The sequence below is a fragment of the Diabrotica virgifera genome, chromosome 9 (assembly GCF_917563875.1).
Source record: "Diabrotica virgifera virgifera chromosome 9, PGI_DIABVI_V3a".
Classification (NCBI taxonomy): domain Eukaryota; kingdom Metazoa; phylum Arthropoda; class Insecta; order Coleoptera; family Chrysomelidae; genus Diabrotica; species Diabrotica virgifera.
The window spans coordinates 70,730,263-70,744,661 of record NC_065451.1 but is presented as its reverse complement, the minus strand read 5'-3'; positions in this window follow the sequence as shown (position 1 = coordinate 70,744,661).

Genomic DNA, 14,399 nt, shown 5'->3' with positions numbered 1-14,399 from the left:
AAATTTATCAACAAAAACAAAACTTTTGTTGAACAGGAAAACATCGAAACTATACAATTTTCTTGATGTCTCTCGCTAATTTTGAGGTTATGTTAAAAATGTTGTATAACAAAAGTTATGTATTTTTATATTATTTCCTATGTGCATTTTGATGGGATGTCAAATTTCGTCGGAAATACAAAAAAGCTTTTAACGCCCCTTTAGCTCCCCAAATTACCCTGGAATATTTCTTTCAGCTGTTTAGTTTATACTTGAAGTGAGAACATTTTCAGCTTTTTTATGGTGAAAAGCATTGAATTAGTGACCGTCATCGCTTTACGGAAATAAATAAATTCTGTACGTATATATGTATTATGTCTATGTATATATCAATAGTACAGGACGCACGCAATGCGTATATAATATAGGTCTACCATCTCTTTTTGGATATAAAAAAAGCATTGAACTCGCGACCGTCATCGCTACGGCGAGATATTAGTAATTTATATATATAATATTCCGTTGGTGTATGTTGACGGAAACAATTATTTGAGATAATAAAAAATAAATATAACAATGAACGGTAAATATTTTATTTATTTTGATAACAAAAGGATTTGCTTAGTTAGATCTCGGGAAAGGGTCGGTCGTTAGCGAGTAGTGCCTCGATTGCCTGGTGCGAATAGACTGTGGGTAGAAAAACCACAATCTATTATATCGATGTTATGCCTTCTACAATATGGTCAGGAGAAGACAATAAATCACTCCGATCTGACGCATAAAAACAGACACACTTCTGCAGTTTTACAAACGAATGCCATGTCCCAAAGTGAGTTGTTGACATAATGGTCTGATTTGGTAATTAATTTATGGGAATTTCAGTTTGTTAAACTGACACTCCAAAAGCATATGGTCAGGGGATGCATTCGTTTCGTAAAACCATGTCTTTCTTAGCGTCCGTTTTGTATATTAACGGTGACTTTATATGACCCATATGATTTCGTTTTGAGAAAAAATATTTAAATTAACATTAGCAACAATAGTAATTAAAGCGTATCGCTATATACCGGTATTGTCGGTCATTTTAGATGTTCACTGTATTTAAAACCGGCAAAAGAATATTATTAACACTGACTTTTTCAAATTTTGGCGGCGTTTAAATATTCTCGGGATCACCAATATAATGTTCCGTTGGTGTATGTTGACGGAAACAATTATTTGAGATAATAAAAAATAAATAAAACAACGAACGGTAAATATTTTATTTATTTTGATAACAAAAGGTGTTGCTTAGTTAGATCTCGGGAAAGGGTCGGTCGTTAGCGAGCAGTGCCTCGGTTGCCTGGTGTGAATAGACTGTGGGTAGAAAAACCACAATCTATTATATCGATGTTATGCCTTCTACAATATGGTCAGGAGAGGACAATAAATCACTCCGATCTGACGCATAAAAACAGACACACTTCTGCAGTTTTACAAACGAATGCCATGTCCCAAAGTGAGTTGTTGACATAATGGTCTGATTTTTTAATTAATTTATGGGAATTTCAGATTGTTAAACTTACACTCCAAAAACATATGGTCAGGGGATGCATTCGTTTCGTAAAACCATGTCTTTCTTAGCGTCCGTTTTGTATATTAACGGTGACTTTATATGACCCATATGATTTCGTTTTGAGAAAAAATATTTAAATTAACATTAGCAACAATAGTAATTAAAGCGTATCGCTATATACCGGTATTGTCGGTCATTTTAGATGTTCACTGTATTTAAAACCGGCAAAAGAATATTATTAACACTGACTTTTTCAAATTTTCGCGGCGTTTAAATATTCTCGGGATCACCAATATAATGTTCCGTTGGTGTATGTTGACGGAAACAATTATTTGAGATAATAAAAAATAAATAAAACAACGAACGGTAAATGTTTTATTTATTTTGATAACAAAAGGTGTTGCTTAGTTAGATCTCGGGAAAGGGTCGGTCGTTAGCGAGCAGTGCCTCGGTTGCCTGGTGTGAATAGACTGTGGGTAGAAAAACCACAATCTATTATATCGATGTTATGCCTTCTACAATATGGTCAGGAGAGGACAATAAATACTCCGATCTGACACATAAAAACAGACACACTTCTGCAGTTTTACAAACGAATGCCATATCCCAAAGTGAGTTGTTGACATAATGGTCTGATTTTTTAATTAATTTATGGGAATTTCAGATTGTTAAACTTACACTCCAAAAACATATGGTCAGGGGATGCATTCGTTTCGTAAAACCATGTCTTTCTTAGCGTCCGTTTTGTATATTAACGGTGACTTTATATGACCCATATGATATCGTTTTGAGAAAAAATATTTAAATTAACATTAGCAACAATAGTAATTAAAGCGTATCGCTATATACCGGTATTGTCGGTCATTTTAGATGTTCACTGTATTTAAAACCGGCAAAAGAATATTATTAACACTGACTTTTTCAAATTTTCGCGGCGTTTAAATATTCTCGGGATCACCAATATAATGTTCCGTTGGTGTATGTTGACGGAAACAATTATTTGAGATAATAAAAAATAAATAAAACAACGAACGGTAAATATTTTATTTATTTTGATAACAAAAGGTGTTGCTTAGTTAGATCTCGGGAAAGGGTCGGTCGTTAGCGAGCAGTGTCTCGGTTGCCTGGTGTGAATAGACTGTGGGTAGAAAAACCACAATCTATTATATCGATGTTATGCCTTCTACAATATGGTCAGGAGAGGACAATAAATACTCCGATCTGACGCATAAAAACAGACACACTTCTGCAGTTTTACAAACGAATGCCATGTCCCAAAGTGAGTTGTTGACATAATGGTCTGATTTGGTAATTAATTTATGGGAATTTCAGTTTGTTAAACTGACACTCCAAAAGCATATGGTCAGGGGATGCATTCGTTTCGTAAAACCTTGTCTTTCTTAGCGTCTGTTTTGTATATTAACGGTGGCTTTATATGACCCATATTATTTCGTTTTGAGAAAAAATATTAGAATTAAAATTAGCAAAAATAGTACTTAAAGCGTATCCCTATACAGGGTGCGCCAAACCTCTGGTCGTCTTTGATTACGGCTAAACTATGAGATATACAAAAAAATGTTTATTACAAAACTAATGTGTATCAAAGAGATCTATAATTTGAAATTATTTTCAATTATACAGGGTGAGTCAGAACGACGGTATGAACCAAAGTTGTATTTTTTTAAATGGAACACCCTGTAAATTAAATCATTTTTGAATATATTATTTAAAAATATGAAAAATTTGTATAAGGTTTTATAGGCCTAAAGTTAATAATTTTCGAAATATTTACATTTTTATTGAGAAAAATGGTAATATTTATAGGGTTGTGGATTATGTTTCCAAGGAAATAAAAATTTAGGTGATAGATCAAAGTTTTTAAAATATAGTTTTATTTTTAAATAATTTAATATTTTTTACTTTTAGACATAAAATATACAGTGTGATCACTATTTGCAAATACAAAATTTTCTCATTTTTTTTAAATCCGACACCCTGTATATTAGTTTTGTGTTTTGTAGTAAATATTACAACCTTTCTTTTGGTATAAGGTTGTATGTACCTGGCATGTTTCGTTTTGTAGATATTTTAAAAAAACTATAGATTTTACGTTTTTGCGGATTTTTTATTTAAAAATTTTTTTGCAAAAAAAATAATTATAATCTGGTTTTAGAAACATACACTAAAATATAAAATATGAAAATAAAAACGTAATTAAAGATTAAAATAAATCTTATGCTAGTACATTTCAATTGAATTTAATAACTTTAAATTATTTTACAAAAAATATTTTACCATATTAATGAATACATAAATTAGTTACTAAATTAAATAAACAACTAAATTTTAAATCAATCGTAGTAATTCTTCTACCGAAACTTTCCTGTACCAAATTAATTGTTAGTTATATTGTATTTACGAGTAAGATCAGTTAATAACTTTTTAATTTACCTACGTCTTGAGAACGTATAAAGTATGCTTTGAAACAAATGAACGTTATGGAAGTATATTAAGAAGTAAATAATATCTATGTACCTACTCGTGTCACAATAGCTGGTAATAATTTCTAATGGTTTCGCCTAAAACAAATGTCATATCCAAAAAAATTTCTGTTAAAAAATTAAAATTTAAAATATAAAAAATTGTTACAAAAATTTCAACTACAAAAGTATTACCAGTTTTTGTGACACCAGTAAATACTATTTATATTAATAAATAATTTGGCTGATACATTTAACATTCATTTGTTTCAAAGCATACTTTATAATAATTTTTATATTCTCAAGATGTATGTAAGTAAAAAAAGATAAATTAAAAGTTTAACTAAATACAATTTAACTAACAATTAATTTGGTACAGGAAAGTTGCTGTAGTAGAAAAATTACTACGGTTGATTTAAAATTTGGTTGTTTATTTAATTTAGTAACTAATTTATGCATTCATTAATATCGTAAAATATTTTTTGTAAAATAATTTAAAGTTATTAAATTCAATTGAATTGTACTAGCATACGATATATTTTAATCTTTAATTACGTTTTTATTTTCATATTTTATATTTTAGTGTATGTTTCTAAAACCAGATTATTATTATTTTTTTTGCAAAAAAATTTTTAAATAAAAAATCCGCAAAAACGTAAAATCTATAGTTTTTTTAAAATATCTACAAAACGAAACATGCTAGGTACATACAACCTTATACCAAAAGAAAGGTTGTAATATTTACTACAAAACGCAAAACTAATATACAGGGTGTCGCATTTAAAAAAATGAGAAAATTTTGTATTTGCAAATAGTGATCACACTGTATATTTTATGGCTAAAAGTAAAAAATATTAAATTATTTAAAAATAAAACTATATTTTAAAAACTTTGACCTATCACCTAAATTTTTATTTCTTTGGAAACATAATCCACAACCCTATAAATATTACCATTTTTCTCAATAAAAATGTAAATATTTCGAAAATTATTAACTTTAGGCCTATAAGACCTTATACAAATTTTTCATATTTTTAAATAATATATTCAAAAATGATTTAATATACAGGGTGTTCCATTTAAAAAAATACAACTTTGGTTCATACCGTCGTTCTGACTCACCCTGTATAATTGAAAATAATTTTAAATTATAGATCTCTTTGATACACATTAGTTTTGTTATAAACATTTTTTTGTATATCTCATAGTTTAGCCGTAATCAAAGAAGACCAGAGGTTTGGCGCACCCTGTATATACTATAGGTTGAATTGCGTATAAGTTCGACCGAAGTTATAATTGAGGAAAGATTGAATGTGCGCCTGAAATTTAAAATTTAAAACTAAAAAAAAAGAAGTTATTACTTATGTCTGCACTTCCCGGACTGCCAGTTTTTTTATTTGGTGCATTATACCCCCAATTACCATTTTTGATTATCAAATTTTAGACAAAATTATTTCACTATTTTAGGTAACTTTTCTGGTGCACAAGTACCTTACTCATTTGAAAGTACATATTAAGTTTATGTAAAATAGATTTCTATGAATTTTTGATAACCTAAAATATTTAAATATTATTTCATTTCTGCACCATTTAACTTCTTAACTAAAATTTCAAAACTAGATAACGATACTCTAAATATTGATCAAGCAATAAACTCACAGATAGATGCCCAGCTATTAAAACTTCCGTAGCTTGCAAATGTTCTCTTAAACTACCCCAACTTGCTTATGTTAGCACATTGCTTTTAGACAATTGAACTCTGCAAACAGCCAACATAAAGATTGCAAGGAAGTATAAAGTGGCATTTTCCTTATATCTAAAACTATATATTTCCAGCATTACAAGGTTGGCAATTCCCGGGACGTGGAGGACAAATTTCCCGCGTCCAATCTAATTTTAGCCATTAAAAAAAATCGAGTCTAACGACGTCATTTGCGCTCTTTTCGAGAGACGTGATGAGCGTAAGAAGGCACTGAATTAAATGGAGAGTGGAGAGATAGCAGCTCGTGATGGTTATATCAATTTTCAGGAACAGCTGAATGCACTAACTACTTAGACAATTAATATATTACGGTGTTTAAAATTCTACGTTATGTACCAAATTAATTGAATTCTTTTCTAGGAAAACTAGTCCCTAGTGAAATGACTTGCAATGCTTCATATAGCGAGATAACATTGAGGAATGTAAAAAAATAATATAGAGTACTTAAAGACCAAAATAATATGTACAGAAAAAGCGATATTTTTATTAGCCGTGTCAACTAGCTGTATTGAAATTAAAAATTTTAATTATTAGGAAATAAAAAACAAAATTTATTTATCATTTGTTGAGGATAATAATACTTTTTAGAGAATTGGGTGAGTTTTTAAAATTAAATTAGTACCAAAAACTTACAGTAATTAATAGTCCGTTCTTTAACGGTAAAATATTGCAAAACCTCTAAATTTTAAAGAACCGCTTGGATTGACGTGAAATTTGGCATACACATAGCTAACAAGTCAAAGAAAAAAAGTGATATTGTGCCGATATGTGCTTTTGCCCTGGGGGTGGTTTTCACCCCCTCTTGAGGGTGAAAAAATATTCGTCCAAAGAAAGTCAGGAAATGGATAAACTGGCTAATTTTAAGTAACTTTTGTTCTATAGAGTTTTTTCACTAAGTCAATACTTTTCGAGTTATTTGGCAGTGAATATGTTTATTTTTTCAACAAAATAACCACTCTTTTAGACGGTTTTTCGCAAATAACTCAAATAGTAAGTATATTGTCGAAAAAACATTCTAAGTAAAAATATAGCCTGTAAAAATTTTTAAAAAATGGTGTATATATCACGTCTCTACACCTATTAGAAGCAGAGTTATAGCTAATGAAAAATGGGTTTATATTCGTCAAATTCCAAATGGAATACTTTAACGTGAAATAACCAAAAATGAAGCACATTTCGGGGAAAACTCATTACTACTTATTTAAAGTGATTAAAAAAATCTTCATTTCTGTTTTATAAAAAAATTTCTAGCGTCAAAATTAAACAAGTTACGCTCAAAATAAAGTTAGTCACTTTTGGTTTTGGTAAAAAAATCGAGAAAATCACCCCCTAATTAGTATCTTAAATGAACTTAATCGTTACGACTTCACAAGTTTCTTGACTCATGTATATATTGTTTATATGATCTGTAAGTTTCATCGGTTCAAAGTCCTTATTATTAAAAGGGCTGTAGTTAAAAGGGGTTGAACGAGTCACTGATCACGAATGTATGCAAATTTAGAAACACAAAATCTTAATCAATTTTTGTCTAACAGAAAAACAAAAATTTTTTGACTGACTTTTTTGTTTTTCGAGATTTTTGGTATCTCTAACAATTTTTAAGTTATTTTGAAAAAAAGCATATTTTTCAAAATTTAAATTTTTAAAAATTTTACTTTGAAACCAAATTTTTTCAAAAATAAGCACTTTGAATCGATGAAACTTACAGATCATATAAACACAACATAAGTAAAATAATTTGTGAAGCGGTAACGATTAATTTAATTTGAAGTTGCTAATTAGTGGGTGGTTTTCCCGATTTTTTTTTTGCAAAAACAAAAGGGACCAACTTTATTTTGAGCGTAACTTACTTTAAATTTAATGCTAGAAACTTTCTGCAAAAACAGAAATAAAGATTTTTTTAAACACTTTAAAAGAGTTATAATAGATTTTCCCCAAAAAGTGCTTAATTTTTTGGATATTTCACGTCGAAGTATTCTATTTGAAATTTGGTGAATAGGAATCTATTTTTCATTGGCTCTAACTCTGGTTCTACGAGATCCAGAAACCTAACGCGTTCACCATTTTTTTTTTACTTTTTTATAGGCTATATTTTTGCTAAGATCATTTTTTTCGACAAAATACTTACTTTTTGAGTTATTTGCGAAAAACCGTCTAAAAATGTGGTTATTTTGTTGAAAAATGAACATATTCACTTGCAAATAACTCGAAAAGTGTTGACTTGGCGAAAAAGCTCTATAGAACAAAAGTTACTTAAAATTAGTCAGTTTACCCATTTCCGGACTTATTTTGGACATATAATTTTTCACCCTCAAGAGGGGTGAAAGAAACCCCCAAGGCAAAAGCACACATCGGCACAATATCACTTTTTTTCGTTGACATGTAAGCTATACGTATGCCAAATTTCATGTCAATCCAAGCGGTTCTTTAAAATTTAGAGCAAAAACCGTGAAAGAATGGACTATAAGTGATATATTGTCAGTTATTGAGTGTCTTTGTCTTTTATAGTCCAGGGTAATAAGGTTTTTTCCATAACACTTCAACATCCAGGGTAATGAAGCGTTTTTTCGACAGGTAATACCTAGATATAAGAACAAATTGTAACTATTTCCTGTGTAGGATCTGGCAGCCATTTTTATTTATTATAAACAATTAAGTGTCAAAAAATATTTCCTTTTTTTTCAAATTAATGGAGAACAGTAAGACTTATGGTTTTTTAGTACAAACATCTTTAGTACAAAGTTTAATACACTCATTTATTGTTAATATAATTGCGAAAAAAGGTCGAAATTTCAAAAAAATTAATTTAGCAATAACTGTTGTAAAAATAATTGTACAGCTTTTAAATTTTTGTCAAATGAGGATACTACTCAATTGTTTAAATTTTATTCAAATTGTTTATCCCAGAGAGCTTTTTTGTGCAATAACATCAGTCAGAAAAAAATAATGTTAGAACCATTCTAAATGTCGACGCTGTCAAGCCAAAACGGCATAAACGACATTTACTTGATTTTTCAGGAAACACAAAAAACTGATTATTTTTATTTTTACCAATTCTGCTTATCTGCACAGTGACTAAAAAAAATGGTGATTTTTTTTCTTCAAATTTTAATATATTGTGAATATTAATGTGGCTGAAAATACTATCTGAAATAAATTAAAAACTAGAAAATGGCGCTTATGTCCAATCAAGATATAACATTGGTGAATATGCCAAACTTACCACTGGCGTTTGTGTTGATCGCATCGTTGTAGGGTTGGTCAATATGGCGCTTAAAAGGGATATATGCCATTAATGAAAAAAGAAACGAAAATTAAAAATTGTCGTTTATGCCAACAAGAAAAATTATGAAATTACGATGATTTTTGATAGGGTTTATTTTTTATTAATCAAAAATACATTCTAAGTTAAAAACAAAACCTTCAATTCTTTAAACATGTTTTTGGTGCTAGGATGAAATACTTAAAAGTAAATAATTCGAGAATAGAAGCGAATATCTAATAATAGTGGATTCTAATTCATAATCACTGTCAATATTTGGTTCAACATCCGTATTGATTTGATTGCTTGTATTTTCCTTATTTTGATCACTACTTATACCGGCACCCAAACCATTATCTGCTGCTAAGTTGAAACATGATGTGAGATCGTGACTAAATATTTCTTCTTCTACTGCAACGTCTGGTGGTTCCTCAAAGACGATAATGTCATTGCTAAAAGCTTCTGCAATGTTGGCATTATAAATGTCATAAACCTCTAGGGGAATATAGGGGAGTAATTGTCAGTCAGTATATCATTTTGTACTGATTCGGTATATGTTTTATTTTCATTTAGTAAGGCCATTATTTATTTACTTCTGCTATTGATCTACAAAAAAATGGCATAAACGCCAAAAATCGATCGCCATTTTTAGCTATATAAAATTGATTTGAACTCTATGCTGTAATACAAAATGAATTGTTCATCACACTAGTACAAAGTTACAATAAAAAATTTTAAAATAAACTTTTTATTTGAGCAATTTTTAAATAAGAAACATGCATAAGAATACCATTGAGATATGGCACTTGTGTCAACCACAATGTAAATATGTGGTTTTGGCATAAACGCCTCATAGTTTTTAAAGAAATTCAGTGTGTTTACGCTTCAAAAATCAATACAAATTGAAAATATTGCAAAGGTAGGTAATATCATGTTACTTATCCATAAAAATTGTAAAAATACATACCTTTACTATTATTACTGGACCGAAATGTACACAATGATAATCTTATGGGCACTGGCGATTATATCAATCGGTGTTCACGTCGGTATTCACGTGCGTGACCAGACTGGCGTTTATAAAAATTTTAAACATATATTACACCTATTTCACTTTTTCTGCGGTTATTCCGCGTTGACTGTCTGGTGCGGAAATTAAAATCCTATTTTTTAGTGCAGCTAACTAAAAGTGGTAATTTTGGCGTTTATGCCGTTTTGGCTTGGCAGCGTCGATGTGTCAAATGAAAGAGCATGAGCTAAACCGATTTAACATGTCAAGAATTGTTTAAATTATTGAAAATAGAGGTGGGACTTCCTACTTCAAATTTGGAACGTAATAATAAATTTTTGAAAAATATAATACTTTTCGACAAACATTAGAGGTTATTAGTGAGAATTTTTATTTTATATAATAAATAAAATTTCTGTTGAATGTAAACACCAACTTTGTTTCAGAAAGGGGTCAAGTGTAACAAATTATTTATTTTTTTCTTAAACAAATTAACAAGATAAAATTTTTAAAAATACCTATGATACCTTTTGACAAACACTACAGGTTATTAGTATATGTATACATGTATATATTACATATGTATACATTACATATGTATACATGTATAAATAAAAATTTTGTTGGATGTAAACACGTTTTTTTGTTTTTCTCAAAAGCAGGTTTTTGTGACTTGACCCGTTTCTGAAATAAACGATTCAATTATTGTATTAAAAATAAATGAGTGTATTAAACTTTGTAATACGCCATTTTAAAGCTTTCTCCATTCTCTCTAAGATGTCTGTTCTGAGAAAACCATAAGTTTTACTGTTTTCCATTAATTTGAAAAAATAGTAAAAAGGCCGTTTTTGGCACTAAATTGTTTATAAATAAAAATGGCCGCCAGATCCTACGCAGGAAATAGTTACAGCTTGTTCTTATAGGCATTACCTGTCGAAAAAACGCTTCAGTACCCTGGCTGTTGAAGTGTCACGAACAGGGTATATTTTTGTCTTATAACCCTGGTCTATTATTAAAATGTTTAGGAAAATCTCTCATAATATATGCTACGGACATACAACATAATGTACAATATTCACATATAGAGGTATTTGATTTAGAGATAAGGTAACCAGAGTTACAGTGGAACCTCGATTATCCGTCTCTCCTTAACCGTCACCTCTGTTAACCGTCAGGGTACATACAGACGTTGTATTGACTAAATAAGCAAAAATTTTAATGTAAAAAAATAAAAAAAGTTAATTTGATTTGTGATGAGGACACAAACGGCTATCCATTGCTGACAGATAAAGAAATCGTTGAAATGGCAACAAAGGCGCACCAAACAGACTCAGAAGCTGACACAGACTTGGAATTTGACTGTAGATATGTTGATGAACATATTGTAACTGCCAAAGATTTGCGTAAATAATCTAGAGAAGCCGCATCGCACATGCAATAATTCATCGAGTGGTATTCTCAACAAGAAGAAGCCAATAAAGTACAGTGGCGGCTCGTGACCTCAGTATGCGGGTAGGCTACACATATACTTCGGGTAGGCGACAAAAAATATCCTACAGTTTGTAATACATTTCGAGCCATCTTGCAATACTAAATGTAATCTATGAGCGCAACAATGTGTAAAAATTACTTTTGGAGCATCTACCTTAATTTTTGATTGTAATCCGTTTAAAGAGCCAGCCATTACACTTGCACCATCGTAAAATTGAGCAATTAATTTATTTTTGTAATCATATGGCTCAAGCACGTTTGAAATTAAACTATATAGAGCGTCTGCAGATCTATTATCGCTAACATCAAAAAACCCTAAAAATCTTTCTGTTACCTGACCAACTTTGTTAACAAAACGGATTGTTAAAGTACACTGTGATTTTTCGGTTATATCTGTAGTATCGTCAGCTAGTATAGAAAAAAATTGACTTTCATTAATTTCTGTTGAAATTTCATTTTTTACTTAATCGGCAAGACAATCTATTAAATCATTTTGTATTGTTTTTGACAAACCCGTGAACACCCCTTCTATTTTTTAACATGATCCTGGATTTTCTGATCGCGTTTAACTACTAAATTAAAAATTTCTTTAAAATTACCCATGTTTGAAGAATTATGGCTCTCATCACGACCGCGAAATGTAAGTTCTTTTTTTGCTAAAAGAATTGTAACATCAATTTCTTCAACTTCTTCAATCTTTTTCAAATTTTTCATTATATATCTTATTAGATCGAGAAATATGTCCAGCGAAAGCACTGTCAGTAGTTTGTTTATTTTTTTCTAACCGTTTTAAATCTAAGCAATTGTTTAAATGTTCTTTCGAAGATCCATGTTTTTTTACACTAGCTGATAAATTTTTCAAATCTGAATATCCCTGACTCACCCAAACATTTTGCTTCAAATTTGAGAGCAACAGACAAGGCCAACAGAAAAGTGAATTTTTAAAATAACTTCCGCTTAGCCATTTATGATTTTCATACCATATTGTTTTAAACGATCTCGAAAATCGTTGATTGTCTTTTGGCTTATCTGTGGATAAAATTGTTAAATTTTGTAAAGGCCGGCCCATTGAATTAATTACTAATCTTTCTTGATTTTGGCGCCTTGAAAAAGGCGTCTCGATCAAACTGCATATTACATCGTTTAAATACAGTGTCGACCATCCTAAGATTAAAAGTAGATCATGGATGTTTCCCGAAGCATCTACATAAAATCGGAGTTCTCCCAACAGGCAGATGTGACTGTGGAACTAGCATAGCTAATCTAAATCATATATTTTTTAACTGTCCCTTAAATCTCAATGCAAGTATGTGGCTGCTACAAGAATTGCTGAAAGCAGGTTTAAGTACTCCCCTAGACTTAAATGTGCTATTAAGTGTGGATAACATTAAAATTTTTAAACTAATTATGACATTTCTTCAAAAAATTAAATTAAAAGTGTGAATGTAAAACTAATCGTTTGAATGAATAGGTATTTCTTTTGTATTATGTAAGGTATGAATGAGATATTTACTGTAATTAATTATATTATTTTGTAACCTATGTATGTTTTTAGTTCTTACCGTAGTGAAAAAGAAAAAAAAAATAATATAGTTGTATTTATTAACATAGTACGTAGGCATTGTTATCTGTAAGCTTTATTTTTTTTTTATTTTTTATTTTTAAGTGTATACTGGACAGTTTTATACTTATGAACGAATAATAATTGTATATGTAGTTACGTGGCTAAAGGTTCTGAACCAAGGCCAGAATAAAATAATAAAAAAAAATATTCATATTCGATAACTAAAGTTTTTCCACCAATAAAACTAGCACACCTACGATTCAACAACGTCAAATATTACTTATTTTATTTATGTATCAAATAATAATTTACTATTCGAATAAATTGATAAGTTAACAATTAACCTCGTTTTAAATTTTTAATTATCTATATAATCTAATAACACATTATTCAGTTTTCATAAACAAATTTAAATTGTCCTACCTAGTTTTATTCAATACTTAACCTACTAATAACAGCCAAAATCAAAAAACAATTATTTTAAAAGAGTTTCACAAGACACAAGAGAAGCAACTGATAAAATTTTGTAGGTCCGGCTATAAGACTCTGTGCCTATCCGCCCGTTCAAAATCGTAGAATACGGTCGCTACGAGCAGACCTGCAGCAGGCCTGCTCGCGTAAACAGAGAGAGATCGCACGTCAATTCGGTGTTGGCGTCGTTCTATTTCAGGCTACGTTCCCGAGTGCCTGACCAAGGAGAATGAATATAGCATCTATACAGTACTACTGATACTACAAGGAGCGTACAATAATTATAACTACGGAGAAAATTTTTTGGATATTTTTAAAAATAATTTGGATAATTTTTGCTATTTTATTGTAGATATTGTGTCAAAATTTATAAATTACAATTTTGAAATAAGTAATTTATATTAATAATTTATATTATTGTACTACATTTGAAGAGGGTAGGCGGCGCCTACCTTGCCTACCCCGACGAGCCACCCCTGATAAAGTAGATTGCATGATTTTATGCCGATTAAGAAATTCAGCCGTCGCAAAATGTGAAGCAACAGTAAAACAAACAAAGATTTCAGAATATTTTAAATTGATTCGATTGTATGAACACAAATATCCCTCTTATAATGTCAAACAAAACATACAAATGAAATTTGAGAGTTGTACTATGAATTTTTAATTTTTTTTAATGTTCTGTTAACCGTCTTTTCGATTATCCGTCATACCCTTGGTCCGGTGCCCTGACGGATAATCGAGGTTCTACTGTATTTGAGTCTGAGTCACTTTAACATATAGCTGACTGATTATTGCCTGTTTCACACCATGGTACATATTAATG